This window comes from Canis lupus, chromosome 10, assembly GCF_011100685.1.
Source record: "Canis lupus familiaris isolate Mischka breed German Shepherd chromosome 10, alternate assembly UU_Cfam_GSD_1.0, whole genome shotgun sequence".
NCBI classification, from domain to species: domain Eukaryota; kingdom Metazoa; phylum Chordata; class Mammalia; order Carnivora; family Canidae; genus Canis; species Canis lupus.
This window is the reverse complement of record NC_049231.1, coordinates 66,255,018-66,272,525: the sequence shown is the minus strand read 5'-3', so window position 1 is coordinate 66,272,525 and position 17,508 is coordinate 66,255,018. Positions and strand designations below refer to the sequence as shown.

At 45.4% G+C, this 17,508-nt stretch overlaps 1 long non-coding RNA gene across 19 annotated transcripts in view; it reads right to left on the bottom strand.

The window, feature by feature from the left end:
* LOC119873701 overlaps positions 1 to 17,508 on the bottom strand; it is a 147,364-nt gene that overhangs the window by 112,917 nt on the left and 16,939 nt on the right. The window contains exon 1 of one of the 19 annotated variants that reach the window (XR_005366167.1): positions 539 to 614. The exons of the other annotated variants lie outside the window; for them this stretch is intronic. This is a non-coding gene — a long non-coding RNA (uncharacterized LOC119873701). Of the gene's footprint in view, positions 1 to 538; positions 615 to 17,508 lie in introns of those variants that run through there. 19 annotated transcript variants of the gene reach the window in all.

Sequence of the window (17,508 nt, the reverse complement as noted above, 5' to 3'; positions counted from 1 at the left end):
TCTGCAACTCTGTCTCTAGTTAGAAGAACGGAAGACATGAAAGGGCCACATGCTGACTGGTGAGTGACCAGGGGACAGGGTGGGAGGCCTTGAGGGCTGGTTGAAAGCAGTCAGGAGAAACTGCTGGCGTGAATGGAACCAGAGACACAACGTCTTGCGCTGACCCCCTAGGCCAACTCAGAACCCCTCGTAGCCTGGCCTGACTGCAGCTGGTGAGCCTAAGCCCTGGGTGACTCTCTGCCAGGAGCAGAGACCTTCGCCATGGCTCCCCTCTGGGTCAGGATCAAAGTAGGGGAAAAGAGATCCCCAAACCAGTTTGTTCCTTGTAAACTGGTGGGAAGCTTGGCTGTTGGCAAACAAACCATGGGCTAAAATTTGATATTTTAATTACCTGCACTTTCTCTTTACTCGATTTATTGTCCAGCCCCCAGTGGTTTCAAATCCCTTTTGCTACACAGCAAAATATAACTCTGTCTCGTACCATATTTTGCAGATCATGGTCCTTGGGCTGTTTCAATTAAATAATATTTGCCACTACCTAGATCTTTTCTTCCCGCATGTTTTCTCCGTGATCACCACAAGAGGGAGCCAGCAGGTCCTCGTTTGGACTTGACTTTCTCTGCTCCTCAACTCCAGGCACCCCAGCGGGCTGAAGGTGAAAGGTGGAAATGTTACAAACCCGGTACCGGTAAACCAAACTGCAGTTCTCGAATTTTCTGGTGGGTAGCACTCTGTAGAACGCTAGGATTTGGGGGCAACTTATTTAAAGGGAATAAGAAATGAAAATCTTGGGCATCCTGGGTGGCTCAGTGGTTGAGCACCTGCCTTCAGCCCAGGGCGTGACCCCGGAGTCCCAGGATGGAATCCCATGTCGGGCTCCCTGCATGGACCCTGCTTCTCCCTCTGCCTGTGTCTCTGCCTCTCCCTCTCTGTCTTTCATGAATAAATAAAACCAAGAAAGGAAAAAAAAAGAAGAAAAGAAAAGGAAAGAAAAGACAAGACCTGGTTTCTGATTGGAGAGGTAGAAACAGGAAGGGACCAGAAGCAAGGTAGGAGACTAAAAGCTGGCTGTGATTTGAGGCAACAGAGCAATGACAATCACTCTGAATTCAGCACCTCAATTAATCCTTGTAGTTTCATCACAGCAGCACTTACATACACTTAAAAAACAGAATGCACATGTGGGAAATATTATATATTTTATCTACAGGTAAGGCTTGTTGCACACGTCACAGACCACTTGCAGTAATTCCGCAGCACTTTTCCACTCTGCCCTGGCTCCTTGGCACAGAATACAACAAATATAAATGTGTGACGGTAAAGAGAGATGTTATGCTCTCCGTCCACCAGAAGAAGAATTGCCCTAGCACTCCTGCTCCATTGCAGTGGAAATGGGGGCCTCTCCCTAGGTGGGCTGGGGTAGGGCTGGGGCAGGTCCAGGCAGTCTTTAAATCCTAACCTTTGGCTTTTCCATCTCCCTCAAGCCTGAATTTCTCATGAGACAATCCTCCGCAGCCTCCTGAGCTCTTGTGGCTCAACATGCAATCGAGGGAGGTTAGAATGACAGAACTGTGAGTGACCCAGATGATTCTCCTCCTTCTCCAAAGCTCCCTTGCCAGGACACCCTCACTGAGCAGGACTTCCTGGGGCCGGATGTGGGGGCTTTTCTGAAGAAATCTGCAGTCAGCTGTGAATAATCACTGTTGAGCAAGAGAATGAGCTCTGGACTCTTGGTCACATCTGAGACAATCTTAGCTACTCACACAAATCTGCCCGCTGGAGTGAGAAGCCACACGGTTTTAGAAACCAGGAGGCCCTCTGAGCAGCACCGCAGGCCATCTGAACTCACCAGGGTGGAATCGGCACAGGCCACATGGGGGAGACCATCCCACCCCCTCTCCCCATGCATACAGGCCTTGGTTAAGAACAAAGGCCACCATCAGGCACTATCGTTGATGCTTTCAGAGTCCAGGAGATGCACCATCTCCCTGGGAGCTTTCAATCTAGGAGAGGAGAGACATGAGCCCCAGTGGTCCTCTTGTCTCTCAACTGGCCTTACTCATCTTTTAGCCTCCCACTTAGCCAAGCACTGTGTCTGGCACACAGATGATGCTCCCAAAATGTTTGCTGAGTATTATGTATAAAATGCAAGCGGCAGTCCTGAGAGGGAGAGAACGTGCACTTGCTTTGGGATCCATTTACAACAAAGTTTCTCAAGAGTGACGCTATTGACCTTTTGGGTCAGATAGTTCTTTACTGTGGCTCTCCTGCATATTGTAGGATCTTTAGCAGCATCTTTGGCCTCAGTAGAACCTCCCGCTCAGCTATAATTGAAAGTTTCTCCAGCCACTGTGAAATGTTCCCAAGGGCAATGTCACCCCCCACTGGGAATAACTGGGTTATAGCCTTTAAGTCATCCCACTACCCAGTCTTTCTTCTAGGGATTTCTGAGATTTCTCTATCCTGTTTCTATGAAAAAATTATGCTTCCTGAAATCTGTTACCTCAGAACCTTATTCTCCTTTCAATATGTCGAACAAGTAATATGCTGAGTGAATTCAAATTGAGTTAGAATTCAAATTAATGGAAATAGATACCAGTGGTGCCCTCATCCCTACTCACTTCCACAGTCCTTCATTTGTCACAGGGACATCTTAATAGGGACTACTTGGGATCAACCCTATAGTACTGAGCATCCTGTGACGTAAGTACCCAGTATGGCACAAGGGGGCCCCCCGCAACAACACTTCCCAAGAACTGCTACAAGGAGCTACTGAGCACTTGAACTGCAGCTCAAGGCAATGAGCTTGCTCCCACCTGATGGAGAGATCGAGCTCAGCGGAGTGGTATGCGCCACTCTGAGAAGATCACCTACTCCTCCTAAGACCCCGAAGCCATGACTTGAAATGGTGAGGATTTTAGGTTACATCCAAATCTAGCCCTGAAACCATTTTCCAAATTTCTGTATGTCCCCTGCCCCACCTCTCACCTGTAAGGGCCCATCCTAGAGATCCTAGAGATTTGGGTACGTGTCCCAAAGCCCCAAAGCCCTGATTTTCAAACATCTGACATTGAGATTCACTGGCTGACCCAGTGAGGATCACTGCAACATAAGCCTATTCTTCTAAAAGGATAGAGAGAATGAGTGGAGAGAAAGCCCCGTGGCCCAGAAACACTGGTCAGCTGTAGAAGTGACCCTGGGGAAAGCCATGCACAGGCTCCCCACAGGGGTCCTCTGCTGTTCTCAGCTCGCCTGAGTTGACTGTGACACAGAGACATCCCTCAGACCCTGTCCCAGTTCCCGGTAGTGAGTCAGCTCAGCCCAATGCTCTAATTTAAAGCTTATTCACAAATTATAATTTTAGTACAATAGGGCACAGCTTTAAATAAGATTATGAGAAACCCACCCACCTATGACACGCCAGTGGGCTGCTCATCTCCCAACTTTGGGTGGACATTCTGTTAGTCATAGAGAAGCATCTGGGCCCAGCTCACTTGTCTCTCCGCTTTTTGTATCTCTAGACATTTTACCAAACAGACACTGAGTCAGAATAAGTGGGTTTAGCAATTAAAATTTGTGTGGAGGCTGCCTTGAAGAAGCATTTGGTGGATTTGGAAATAAATATTCCTGCACAGCAAATCAAACACTCATTGTAAAAACCTGAATGTAATATGCATGAAGACCAGCTCGAGCTGGAAGCTCGCGGCATAATCTTTTCCTCCTTCAGCAAGGAACACAAAGGACTTCCACTTGCTGCGGGGAAAGCTGAGTAATTTAGAGTAGAACTGTCTCTGAGCACAAGGAGCAGTGAGATCCTGTCAAAGGAAGCTTCTCTCTGCTTCTGCATAAGCACATTTCCATCAGGAACCTTGGTCAGCAAGGAGGACCCCGGACGACGACATCCCACCCGCTAAACCCAGGCCATTAAAATGAAGCACGAGGGATCCCTGGGTGGCGCAGCGGTTTGGCGCCTGCATTTGGCCCAGGGCGCGATCCCGGAGACCCGGGATCGAATCCCACATCAGGCTCCCGGTGCATGGAGCCTGCTTCTCCCTCCGCCTGTGTCTCTGCCTCTCTCTCTCTCTCTCTCTCTCTGTGACTATCATAAATAAATAAAAATTAAAAAAAATAAAATAAAATGAAGCACGAGCCCAGCAATCTGATCACAGCCAATTTCCAGTCCATCTTCTCCTTCGGGCTCCGACGGGAACTCAGGCCTGGGATGTTTCTGCATTCTGAAAGCTCCTGCAAGGCCAGTGGGGGAGACCCTCTGCCGAACCTTTTCCAGGCACGAGAGGGGACAAAAGGCCACCTTCTGCAGCACCGCTACCTACAAGCCTGGAAGATGTTCCTCTAGGACGAACGTCTTTGTTTTCTCGTGTTTGCTGTGAGAGCCAGTAGACCTCCCGCGGCTACCCGCTAGCTTTGATGGGAGTGGGGTAGGGCCGTGGCTCAGTAAGACCAAGCCTTGGCTTCCGTTTACACAAGGATCACTGGCTATCTCTTTTATAAAGTTCCTGGATTACTGACTGCACCTCCACCCCCAGCAGCTGGTGCAAACATCTGCCACCCAAAAGCCAGGCAGACACACACACACACACACAGAGAGAGAGAGCTGCGTTGCAGAGCCTGGCAGAGCCTGTTCCAGGCGGTACACCTCCCACCGGAGCATGAGGGCTGACAGTGTCCGAAAGAACAGGGCCTGTAACAGGAGCAAATGCCATAGCAGAGCCAGTCACTGCACCTGCCAGGCTTAAATGAGGTTCTCTCATTTCCCCACCTAGATGTCCGACGCTGCACAGGGCTGCCAGGGGACCTGTGCTTGAGCTGATTCCTGCTCCCCGAGCTGTCCCCATCACATCCTAGGATATCAACAGCAATGCACAGTTAGGTCTCTAGTCTGTAGGACTTGAGGCCCATGGCTCTTAGCATTTTTAAAGCCACAGAAATGCTGAAAAGCTGATAAAAGCCAATGTTTCTTCCCTCGGAAAAGTGCACTTCCACACATAATTGACCATACAGTTCCAGGGGATTCAGAGAACCTCTGAAAACCATTCCTGAAGCACACACACAAAAAAAAATCTCTTCACTGGTTACTGAATTTTAAAGTGCAAGAGCATTCCCTGCTCCCATCTAACCACCTCACACCTGCCCCACTCCAGGTAAGCACAATTAAACCATCTCTTGCGCTGGGATAAAGCAGCAATATCATCTAAACTGGCCAAATGTTAAGGCCGCATGTAGCAGGCCCTTTCTATGTCCTACAATAGGCAACATCCCGCAGCAGCTGTGAGTGAGGGGCTACTCCATGCCAGGCCCTCTAGAGGCTCAGAGAGGTGAAGTACCCTTCCCGGCCAGGCACACCGGCTCCCAGGCATGACTGCTAATGCCCCAAAGGCCCATCAGTTGCTCCAAGCACGGTTGGCTGGAGCAAATGCCTTTCTCTAAACTGGTAGGAACAGACTGAAATCTCAAAGCATTTGGTGAACAAGTTGTTAGAAATACAGGTTTGCTTTGTTTGCTACCGGGATTGTCTTTGTGTTCATTTGCCTTCTGACTTCCTGTTTGGTGTGGAAAACGAGCACGCAAGTTTCTAGAGGCCCGTCCTTCTGAATTTGTAACAGATTCAGAACACACTGACTTCAAGGAGCAGGCCTCTATCTCCTGGTACAGATAAGAGCTACGCGTGATGAATAACAACAAAAACTTGGATTGATGCGGAAATTGGTCACTGATTCGATACTGTCTCGGCTGTCATCACATAAAACTCAGAAAACCAGCAGTTTAACATCTGTGTTTTAAAACATGACAAGCTTAGTGAGGTCATCAGAGGAGCAAGCACTCAGAGTGACTCCTCTGTGCCTGGCACTGTGCTGAGCCTTGAAGAGATGGAGGTGAATAAGGCAAGTCCTGTCCACAATGAACTCATCATCTGGCAGGGAGGAGGGGAAGGCATATGATTAAGTGGAATAACAATATGATAACTGCTTTACCAGTGATATGACCAAGGTGCCAAGGGACAGAAGGCAGGAAGTGAGTAATGCTGAGGAAAGGAGAGGCAAAGTCTCAGGGGGTTTCTAAGGGGCCGGGTCAGGGCACTGTGAGGGAAAGGCATAGGGTGCGTGGAGACCCACTGGGTGGCAAGCTGGGAACGAGGGACCAGGACCGGCTGCTGGAGGCAGACACACAGGATGTGAGCCAGAAGAGGAAGATGGTAGCCAGATTATGAAGGCCTTTGTCATGTATGAGAAGTCTCTAAGAGATTCTTTTCCTGGAGAAAGGATTCAATCACATTTGCACCGTGACAGCAGCAGGAAAGGTGGAACCCCCTGGGGGAATTAAGAAGCAGGAAATGGAACAGAACAGTGCCACACCGGCTTCAGTCAACAATGAACAAGGTAGCGTTTCGGTTCTAGAAGGCCCCCACAAGCAAGCCCTCATAGAGAAAACCAGCAGAGTCTGAGGACATGTGGGATGTTGAGTCAAGGCAGAAAGAGAAGAATGAAGCGCCTCTGAGGTTTCTGACTTGGAGAGGTTGGTAGACCAAGAGTCTCTTCAGAGAGGAAGAAAGCAGAACAAAGCACTGGTTTGGGGGCTAAGGAGACAGAGACGATGAGTTGTGTTTTGGACAGGTTGGCTCTGAGGCAGCCAAAGGAGAGTCAGTCAATCGCCTGAAGATGATGGCGTCAGAGGGTTTGAGCCTAAAGCATGAACAAGAGTCAGGAGCTAAGTATGGAACCTCAGGAGCAGGAATGTTTACAGGGAGCTCAAGGAAAGAGCTAGCGAAGGAAGCTTAGGATGGAGAACTAAATGCAGGGTATGGACAAGACATCTTCCTAAAAGGAGCAAATATCAAAAGCTATAGCGAGAAGAATGGGACCCAGAGGAAGTCCTTGGGCCAGGGAGCTAGGCCTTCCTGTCTGGCCGTTCAAGTTCAGCAGAATCTCCCAGGACTGGGAGTGGAGGCAGAGCGTTTACACCACTCTGTAGGGAATGTTGGCCAAGGAGGGAAGGAGAGGCCACCCAGCCTCACAGCAGAGCTGGTGCTCCTCCACAGCGAGTGACTGACGTAGTGCAGGCCGGGTCACACGGCCCCAACAGACTCACCACTCACCACTTGTGTTTGGGTAGAGCCACAGAACAGGGCACGTAAAAAAAAAAAAGAAAAAAAAAAAAAGAACAGGGCACGTATGTCCACACTGGCTGATGTAGACACCGAGTGCTGGCATGGCCAAAGATTACTAGGTAAGGACTTCAGTGGTCCTGAAATGTGGGGTGAAAATGATTACTCAGCATTAGAGTGAGGAGGTGAGGCTCCAATGGGCAAGAGGAAGAGGAGGAGTATCTGCTAAGAAAACACAAAACCAAGAACGAAAGTGGCAAAGGGTCTGGTTGGTTTTGATAATACCTAGATGACATTTCTGGGAAGCAGGCATTCTCAGACAGCACCAGTCAGGATTTAAACTGGCATAATTTTATCAACAAGTAACCAAACAACAAACAACATTTAAAAGATACAATAGGAATGGGCAGCCCGGGTGGCTCAGCGGTTTAGCGCTGCCTTCAGCCCAGGGTGTGATCCTGGAGACCCGGGACCGAGTCCCATGTTGGGCTCCCTGCATGGAGCCTGCTTCTCCCTCTGCCTGTGTCTCTGCCTCTCTCTCTCTCTCTCTCTCTCTCTCTCATGAATAAATAAAATCTTTAAAAAAAAAATAGGAGGAAATATATATTTGGTCTTGGTCCTTTCCTGGCATGGAGCTGCTAAAACCCTTGGGATTTCCAAAGTCATGAGGAATGCTGTCTTTTGTTATGTTAATAAGGTGACTTTTGGAAAACCCCTAGGTCACCTAAGGGGAAGGAAGGCTAGTTGCCAGGGGAAACAGCTTTGTGATTAGAAGGTTGGAACTTTTAGTCCCCCCCTCCAGGGACCCGAGAGGGGCTGGAGATGAGTTCAGTCACTAACAGCCAATGATTTAGTCAATCATGGAGATGTCATGAAGCCTCCAGAAAAACCCAAAGGAAAGGGTTCCAGGAGCTTCCAGGCTGGTGGAAGTACTGGGAAAATATGGAAGCTCCTTCACCTTCCCTATGCATCACTTCCATCTGGCTACTCCTGAGTTATATCCTTTTATGATAAACTGGTAATATAGAAGGTAAATTTTTCTCTGGGTTCTATGAGCCCCTCTAGCAAATTAATCAAAGAGAGGGTCATGGAAGCCTCTGATTTACAGCAGGTTGGTCAGAAGCACAGGGAGAAAATCTGGACTTGCTATTGGCATCTGAGGTTGGGATTAGGGATTAATTGTAGGATTCAGGCCTCAACCTATGGGATCTGATGATGCAATCTCCAGGTAGAAGGTGTCAGAATTGAGTTGAATTGTAGGACACACAGCTGGTGTCAGAGAATTGCTTGGCAGTATGAGGGGAAATTCCACACATCCAAAGAGGAACTGAACCAGAATCATGGTGGGGAATCAGATTCATGGTGACTGCATACACTTTAGTCCAGTGATTCAACTTGCACAAACTTACCCTATATAAGTCATAATGGATATCTGCAAAGATTTAACTACAAGAAAGTTCACATTAGCTTTGTTTGTAAGAGTAAAATACTCTTGATTATGAGTAAAAAACTGGAAACAATATAAATTTCCAACAATAGGTAATCATCATACATCACTATAGGATAGAATACTATGCAACCATTTAAAATGTTGGGTAATTGACTATTTAACAACCCAGAAAAATGTTCACAATGTGCTATTAAAGTTTCAAAAATAGTTTACAAAAGATAATGAGTACACATATACATTGTGTACATATACTCATATATACTCAGCCAAAAGACAAAAAGAATATGCACCAAATTAGCAACACATTCATATGAAAGACTAGGGAAATATGTACCAAAATAGGAACAGTAGCAAAATTTCTGATTGTTATAACTACAGGTGGTTTTAATTTACTTTTTGCTTCTCTGTATTTTTTAAATATTTATAATAAACATATATAGCTTTTGTAATTAAAAACATAATGAAACATAATATAAAAATAGTTTAGTAGATAAAAAATAATTTAATATAACAAAATACTCTTTTTAAGTATAAAAAGTAATAGAACCTGATCATTAAAAATTTAGAAAAGTATTAAAGCATATTAATGAGGGGTAGCCCTGGTGGCACAGCGGTTTAGCGCCGCCTGCAGCCCGGGGTGTGATCCTGGAGACCCGGGATCAAGTCCCACATCGGGCTTCCTGCATGGAGCCTGCTTCTCTCTCTCTCTCTCTCTCTGAATGAATAAATAAATAAATCTTTTAAAAAAAACGCATATTAAGGAAAAATTAATTATTCCATTTCACAAATTCCTCCAAGTCTAACTCCCCCATAGGGAATCACAAATAGCTTTGTTTTATTATTGTAAACCTTTTCTATCTAAATATATGTATACTTTTAAAAGTAATTGAAGATGTTTTTATTTTAGCTAAAGTAGAAGATTAGGTCAGGGGTCAGCAAACTTTTTTCTGTAAAGGTTAGGACAGTAAATATTTTCAGCTTTGTGGATGGTATCTGTCGCAGCTACTCAACTCTGCCATTGTAGTGCAAAAGCAGCCACGAATAATATGTAAACAAATGAGTGTGGCAATTTTCCAATAAAACTTTATTTACAAAAACAAGTGGTGAGGCAGGCTTGGCCCATGAGCCATGGCTTTCAGACTCTTGGACTTCGGTGAACAAATAAACAAACTAGAAATGCCAACTTACTGAACATACTGGCCAAAAAATGTAATTTTTTTGGTTCCTGTTTCATGTTAACATCAGCTACAGTTCAAACAGCCATGTTTCTGGATTGCCACGTAGTATTTCTTCCTTTTTAATGACCGTAAATAATGATGACTTTTTTTTTTATGCACTTCAGCCTGGGCTCCATATTGCAAGTGCCACACTACCCACTGCTCACAGCCAGGCTACCTGGATCAGGGCCCCATGCCAACGTTCTGAAACCGAACACCTTGGTACCACTCATCGAGCATGTGCTATGTACAGGGCACTGTGCTGCTAATGCAGCCTCGTAGTAATTGTGGTCAGGGTCCATGTCTCGTTCACCTTTTTATTTCCAGCACTTGGCACACTGCCTAGCAAACATGGATCACTAATTAGAGTTGAAGAAATGAGTGAGCCAGAACCAAAGTAAGGATCCTACCCTCAAGTACTGTGGCCTGGTAGTGAGAAAGGCGCTGGCACACAGTGGGTGCTCAGTAGACAGGAGTCTCCCTTGCATTTATATATAACAAATTCTATAGCAGCAACTGCTAGTGCCACAATCATGAGTACTTTAGACAAATGTTCCTCAAAGTTCTTTGTGAATTTGAATCACTTGGGCTTTGGTATTAAAAGGCAGATTTTGATTTAGGAGTTCTGGGGTAAGGCCTGAGAGTCTCTGCCTTTCTAACAAGTTCCCAGCAGATGCCAATTCTACTGGTCCAAATAGTAAGGTTATGGGAGGTTCAAGGCAGAGGTAATGACTGAGCACTGAGGAACTGGGGAAGCTGCATGCCTCCCCAAAAGCCTCGGAAATGTGGCCACTATTGAGAAGCTTAGTTGAGAAACTTAGTTGAGAAGCTTAGTTATGCTAGGTAAGAAAAGAAGCCTATGTCAACATGGGCCTCACAGGGAACTCCACCTGTGCAGTCCTTCATGGTCCAGGATAGGTCCTCAGTTCTACAGACCTATAAACTGAATTTTATTGATCTTTCTGGCATAACTAGATTGCTCTGACCAGAAAGCACGCTGATGGCTTCTACTGAGAAAGAAAAAATAGGCTAATATTGGGGCAAGAGCTGAGGAAATCAGCCAGGACAGATAAGACTATTCTTTCCTCCTCTATCAGTCAAAAAAGATTCTAGCATTTCAAGTGACCAAAGCTCAAGGGACAGAGTGAACTCTGGAAGATGAAGCCCAGCATTACTACTCCAGGTTTCCATTTGGTAGGGGTACAGGAACATTAGCCTCCTGGTCTAGAAAACCAAGGCTCTTTGGGTCAGGTGTATGCATCAGTCAGAGCTCAGGAAGGCCCTCAGAGTTGCTGAGAGAGACACTAGGTGCAGGTCCCAGAGGAAAGGGAACCAGAAGTGATCCAAAAAGCAGAGACTCGGGCGGCCCAGGTGGCTCAGTGGTTTAGCACCGCCTTTAGCCCAGGGCCTGATCCTGGAGACCTGGGATTGAGTCCCACGTCAGGATCCCTGCATGGAGCCTGCTTCTCCCTCTGCCTGTGTCTCTGCCTCTCTGTCTCTCTCTCTCTGTGTCTCTCATGAATAAATAAAATTTATTAAAAAAAAAAAAAAAAAGCAGAGACTCAAGCACAGGGCTGGCCAGCAGACTAGCTGTACACAGGGAGCTGTCCCTGATGAAGACAGGCACCCACAGCCCTTGGGACACTCAGCACAAAGAAGACAATTTCCAGATGCACACATTAGTGGGGAAGGAGCTAACACACTGCCACCCCGGGGGTTCCTGGATTCCAGCCTGGCCTTGATGGAGCCTGACGTAGGTAATGATTCCTGATGGCTACTGGGGCTATGACTGCTGAGCACTGATACAGAAGCCATCAGGTTGCGCTGAGTTGAATCCTGCTATCCCATCTCCACATTACTACGTAAAATGTGAAAGCCAGTTTATCATGAGAAATGTCATTGTCAATTGTGATAGGCAAGGCTTCAGTATATCCCCTTCTTGGTGGAAGAAGCTGAGCTAGGATGCAGAGGTTGCCTAGGGATCTGCATTGTCCTGGCCGAGGTCGGCCCTAGACCTACCACGCCCCCAGAAATCCCACCTAAGACAGGAATGAGCCCCTGGGTCCTAGTTGGCCACCTTGGAAACGCTAACCTTCCCTGTCTCTCCTCGCCCTAATCGCAATCACAAACCCTCTGTTTTCATTGTCATTAACAACTCAGTTCTTCTTTATTACCCTATCCCTATGTTTTCACAGCATGTCATGTGTTCCCAACTACCCGGTTCTTTTTCTTTGGTTACATCTTGAGTTATATGACTCCTAATAAGTGTTCTTTAACTTCACCAATAAAATATACTGGATGGAGATTAACATTCAGGAAGGTTGGTGTAAGCATGTCTCCCCTCTCAACTATAATTTGTTGGCTCTTATTATCATTGTTCAGTCAATAAATATTTATTGAGCACATATTTTATTCCTTACATGACACTAGGTAGAGTAGACTCAAATGTCAATAAAATACTCATTTCATAAGTAGGGGTTCCTAGCCCAGGGAGGGAGATAATATGTAAATGAGCATAGATAACACAGATACCATAAGAGGAATAATGTAGTTTTGTCCAAAGAATGGAGTTCAGGAGAGTGTAAATGATGCCACCCAGAGAACTGAGCAAGGGAGTGAGTCATGGGAGAGGCAGCAACTTTGGGGTTGAAGCTGGAAAGATGAGCCCATCATTTCTAAGACACACTTTTTCACATTTTTACATTTCCAAACTGGTATGTATCATACCATCACTGGCAGCCAGGTAGGTGGGTAACCATGTCATAGTTGTTATCTGACACTATCAGGCACAATCAGGAAAGTGCTGGCATCAAGACCTGCAGAAGAGCGCACCTGGGGGGCTCAGTGGTTGAGTGTCTGCCTTTGGCTTCGGTCGGTCGTGAACCCAGGGTCCTGGGATTGAATCCCACATTGGGCTCCCCACAGGGAGCCTGCTTCTCCTTCTGCCTATGTCTCTGCCTCTGTGTCTCTCATGAATAAATAAATAAAATCTTAAAAAAAAAAAAAAAAAAAGACCTGCAGAAGAGGTGTCAGTAGCTTAGAAGAAAGTCCCAAAGAGGCTAGTAGAGCACTCTTAAGAACCATGATAATAGGAGCGCCTGGGTGGCTCAGTGGCTGAGCCTCTGCCTTTGGCTGAGGTCGTGATCCTGGAGTTCTGGGATTGAGTACCTGCAGGGAGCCTGCCTCTTCCTCTGCTTATGTCTCTGCCTCGCTCTGTGTGTCTCTCATGAATAAATAAATAAATATTTTTTTAAAAAAAGAAAGAAATGTGACAACACCCAGGCACCTGATGGCAGAGAGGATGATGCCCTATGGGAAACCAGAATTAAAAAGTGATGAAGGGGGATCCCTGGGTGGCTCAGTGGTTTAGCGCCTGCCTTTGGCCCAGGGCGCGATCCTGGAGTCCTGGGATCGAGTCCCATGTCAGGCTCCCGGCATGGAGCCTGCTTCTCCCTCCTCCTGTGTCTCTGCCTCTCTCTCTCTCTCTCTCTCTCTCTCTCTGTGTGTCTATCATGAATAAATAAAATCTTTAAAAAAAAAGTGATGAAGGATAAGAGTGCACTTGTGCTGAGCACTGAGTAATGTATGGAAGTGCCGAATCACTATGCTGTGCATCTGAGACTACTCTAACACTGCACGTCAACTATATTGGAATTAAAATTATAAACTTGATTTTAAAAAATAAGTGATGAAGGGCCACCTGGGTGGCTCACTGGTTGAGCATGTGCCTTCAGCTCAGGGCATGATCCCAGAGTCTCGGGATTGAGTCCCACATTGGACTCCCTGCACGGAGCCTGCTTCTCCTCCCTCTGCCTATATCTCTGCTCTCTCTCTCTCTCTCTGTCTCTTGCAAATAAATGAATAAAATCTTTTAAAAAATAAATAAATAAGTGATGAAAAGATAAAACTCTTATGCAATTAGATAATGTGATGACCGCACAACCTGTGAGTAAACAAAGACCCCCTAAATTGTACACTTGGAAAGGGTGAATCTTCTAGCTCAACTTTTTTTTTTAAGCGGGGAAAACAACTGGGGAAGATTAGAGATGTTTTGGAAGTGGATGGCAGTGATGGTTGCACAACAATATAAATGTACTAAATGTCACTGAACTGTATACTTACAAATGGTTAAAATTGTATGTTTTATGTTACATATATTTTTTATCACAATAAAAAATGTGGGGGGACAGATCCCACTATGAAACTCTTCCTCATCTATGCACAAAACTATATGCTGATCAACTTTCACCTCACCAGGAGTTCTGTGCAAATTATGTCCAAATGAGAGGATCTCTGTGTATTACAGCTACAGGTGATTTAAGAGTAAAAATGAATGCAGGAAGTTGTGAAATCAATAAAATATAAAGCTAATCATTATGAACTTCCCCAGATAGCAATAAGAGAGGTAGAGGTGGATGCCAAGTATTTCTTGGGGCAAAATCCTAAAATTCTGGGTTGACCACACATGTTCAGACCAATAAAACCACTTGCTAGAGCGCCCCCAGCAGGTGCTGAAGTCAGCATCTGGCTCTCAGTAGCCAGCCCCTTTTTACCTCCTCTCAAATGACCACAGCAGGGGCCTCACACCAGAGCCTAAAAGCCTGGAGGACCAGAGCAGCAATTGTGACAGTAACAAAGATCAGACTTGCAAAGTTGCAAAGAACTGGTCCCAGGTCTTCCTTCTAGAAGCAGAGGACCAACTCCCTATCATTCCCTCCTCCAAGCAGTCCATGCAGCCCATCTCTGGACCATCCCTACAGCCAAGTGCAGACATGACATGTCATTCCCAACCTTATAACAGCAGTGTTTCTCTATCCAGCTAGCATATCCACCTGCTGTGAGCTCACTATCAAACCAAGAGCCACAGTGAAAAGACACAACACTCACCATGGACACCAAATTGCTCAGTGCCCTAAACCCTTTTCAAATAAGTAAGTTCGGGATGCCTGGATGGCTCACCAGTTGAGCGTCTGCCTTTGGCTCAGAGCGGGATCCTGGGATCCAGGATTGAGTCATGCATCGGCCTTCCTGCATGGAGCCTGCTTTTCCCTCTGCCTCTGTCTCTGCCTCTCTCTGTGTCTCTCATGAATAAATAAATCTTTAAAATAAATAAATAAGTTCACTAAGATCAGAGCTCTCTGTTTGGAATGATCTATGGGTGATAACTCCTCTCTAGGGACTTTATTTAGCTTAGTTTTCAAAATTGGCTAGCTGATAGGAAGGTGCATTGCCAGGCCCCAGTGTCTGACCAAATCCACAAACAGCAGTTAGCCTTGGCCCCTTAGCTATGAACAGCCAGCCTCCCAGGCATCAACCACAAACTTACCTGCCAGCACCTCTCCAAAGAAAATCTTACTAGAGAAACTGCCTGGTCCAAGAAACTTGGACCAACAGAGCAGAATACCAAGCTCAAGGCCTCCTGGGTTCTTTTGAAGCAATGCAATGTTTAGATTGATTTTTACATTTCACATGTTACTAGAAGGCTAGTTACAATTTTTGTTTCTCATAAAGTCCACTAATCTGGCTATACCTTGCTTGTTTGTTTATGGATATGTGACTGAGGTCAGCCAATCTGCCTGTCTTACCTTTGTCGCCTTCTCAGAATCGATATGATGCCCATTCTTAGGAGTATGGGCTTTTGACAGAGACCCAGATGTCACTGTTTGGAGTTTTATATTTTTTCTTATTACATTTTAATCTCAATTTTGGGTCGTCATTCTGACTTATTAAGATGGTTTTATACCCTATTTTTATATCTCATATATTAGCTATCCCTTCTTTCTAGCTTTGTGTCCATCCAAATCCATGTCAGTCTCTTCACCAAAGTCACTAATTAAAAAAGTTGACTGTGATGTTAAAAAATAGTTACAAAAAAAGCAGACTGAATGTAAACCAGAAATACTTTAATCAATTTATTTTATTGATATGATTTTTAATGTATGCATAAAAATTATATATGATTTTAAAATGTCTAAGAGAGTTCTTTTAGTAAGCATAAAAAATCCTAAGTGATAAAAAGTTTATAAGATCATTTAAGTCGCAGCATGTTTCTTCTTTTTATTGGTATAAAATAATAGTATGTCTTGCAATCCATCAGGTCTTCAAGTTACTGAACTCCAGTAAGAATTTGCCAAGTAGGACAAATAAGGAAGAGCTCTCAAAAGATTCTTGCATGTACAGAAACTGGGACCTGGAAGAGAATGTGACTTACCCAGGGGATTAGCTGGTTGGTGCCCATGCAACATGGTGGGAAGGGAGAGATGAGAGTGGGAATACAGGAGATAACAGATTTTAAAAGAAAGTGGTCCATACCACTTTGAAATGAGGGTACCATGAAATGAGGGTCTCATTCATTAACAAACAGGGAATTGGGAATTTGTGACCAGAAGAGTGGTGACTTAAGATATGGCAATGAAGGGATGTTTCTTAAAGACCACTCAGGCTTCTATGTGGGTGAAGAATGGAGGAGCTCAAATCTGCATGCAAATGAAGGCATTGCCTTAGAGCTGGCCCCTGGGTGAAATGTGACAGAGATTAAAGTCTAAGCAGTGACAGTTACAATGAGTTGTTACTCATTAGAATGGCCAGGAATGAGTGACCATTAAAAGTAGGAAGTGAGGGTCAGGCAGGCAGAGGTGACTAAAGGTTTTTAGCTAGAGTTACAAACTGGATGTGGCCTTTGGCCAAAGGCCATCCTCACTAGAAGGCAGTACTCTCTCACACTTGCTCTCCTTCTCTCTCTCTCTCTCTCTCTCTGACTGGACTTGTTTACTCCTTGCCCTAAGATGTGAGAACCCACACTTATTTGGGGCTCACAGGCATCTGTACTTGGATCACACATGGTTCGGGGCACATTAAGGACCTCAGTCGGGGATCCTTGGGTGGCTCAGCACGGTTTAGCGCCTGCCTTTGGCCCAGGGTGTGATGCTGGAGGCCCAGGATCGAGTCCCATATCGAGTCCCACATCGGGCTCCCTGCATGGAGCCTGCTTCTCCCTCTGCCTGTGTCTCTGCCTCTCTCTCTCTCTCTCTCTGTCCAACATGAATAAATAAAATATTTTTTATTTGCAAATGACATATCAGATAAAGGGCTAGTTTCCAAGATCTATAAAGAACTTATTAAACTCAACACCAAAGAAACAAACAATCCAATCATGAAATGGGCAAAAGACATGAACAGAAATCTCACAGAGGAAGACATAGACATGGCCAACATGCATATGAGAAAATGTTCTGCATCACTTGCCATCAGGGAAATACAAATCAAAACTACAATGAGATACCACCTCACACCAGTGAGAATGGGGAAAATTAACAAGGCAGGAAACAACAAATGTTGGAGAGGATGCGGAGAAAAGGGAACCCTCTTACACTGTTGGTGGGAATGTGAACTGGTGCAGCCACTCTGGAAAACTGTGTGGAGGTTCCTCAAACAGTTAAAAATATACCTGCCCTACGACCCAGCAATTGCACTGTTGGGGATTTACCCCAAAGATACAAATGCAATGAAACGCCGGGACACCTGCACCCCGATGTTTATAGCAGCAATGGCCACGATAGCCAAACTGTGGAAGGAGCCTCGGTGTCCAACGAAAGATGAATGGATAAAGAAGATGTGGTTTATGTATACGATGGAATATTACTCAGCTATTAGAAATGACAAATACCCACCATTTGCTTCAACGTGGATGGAACTGGAGGGTATTATGCTGAGTGAAG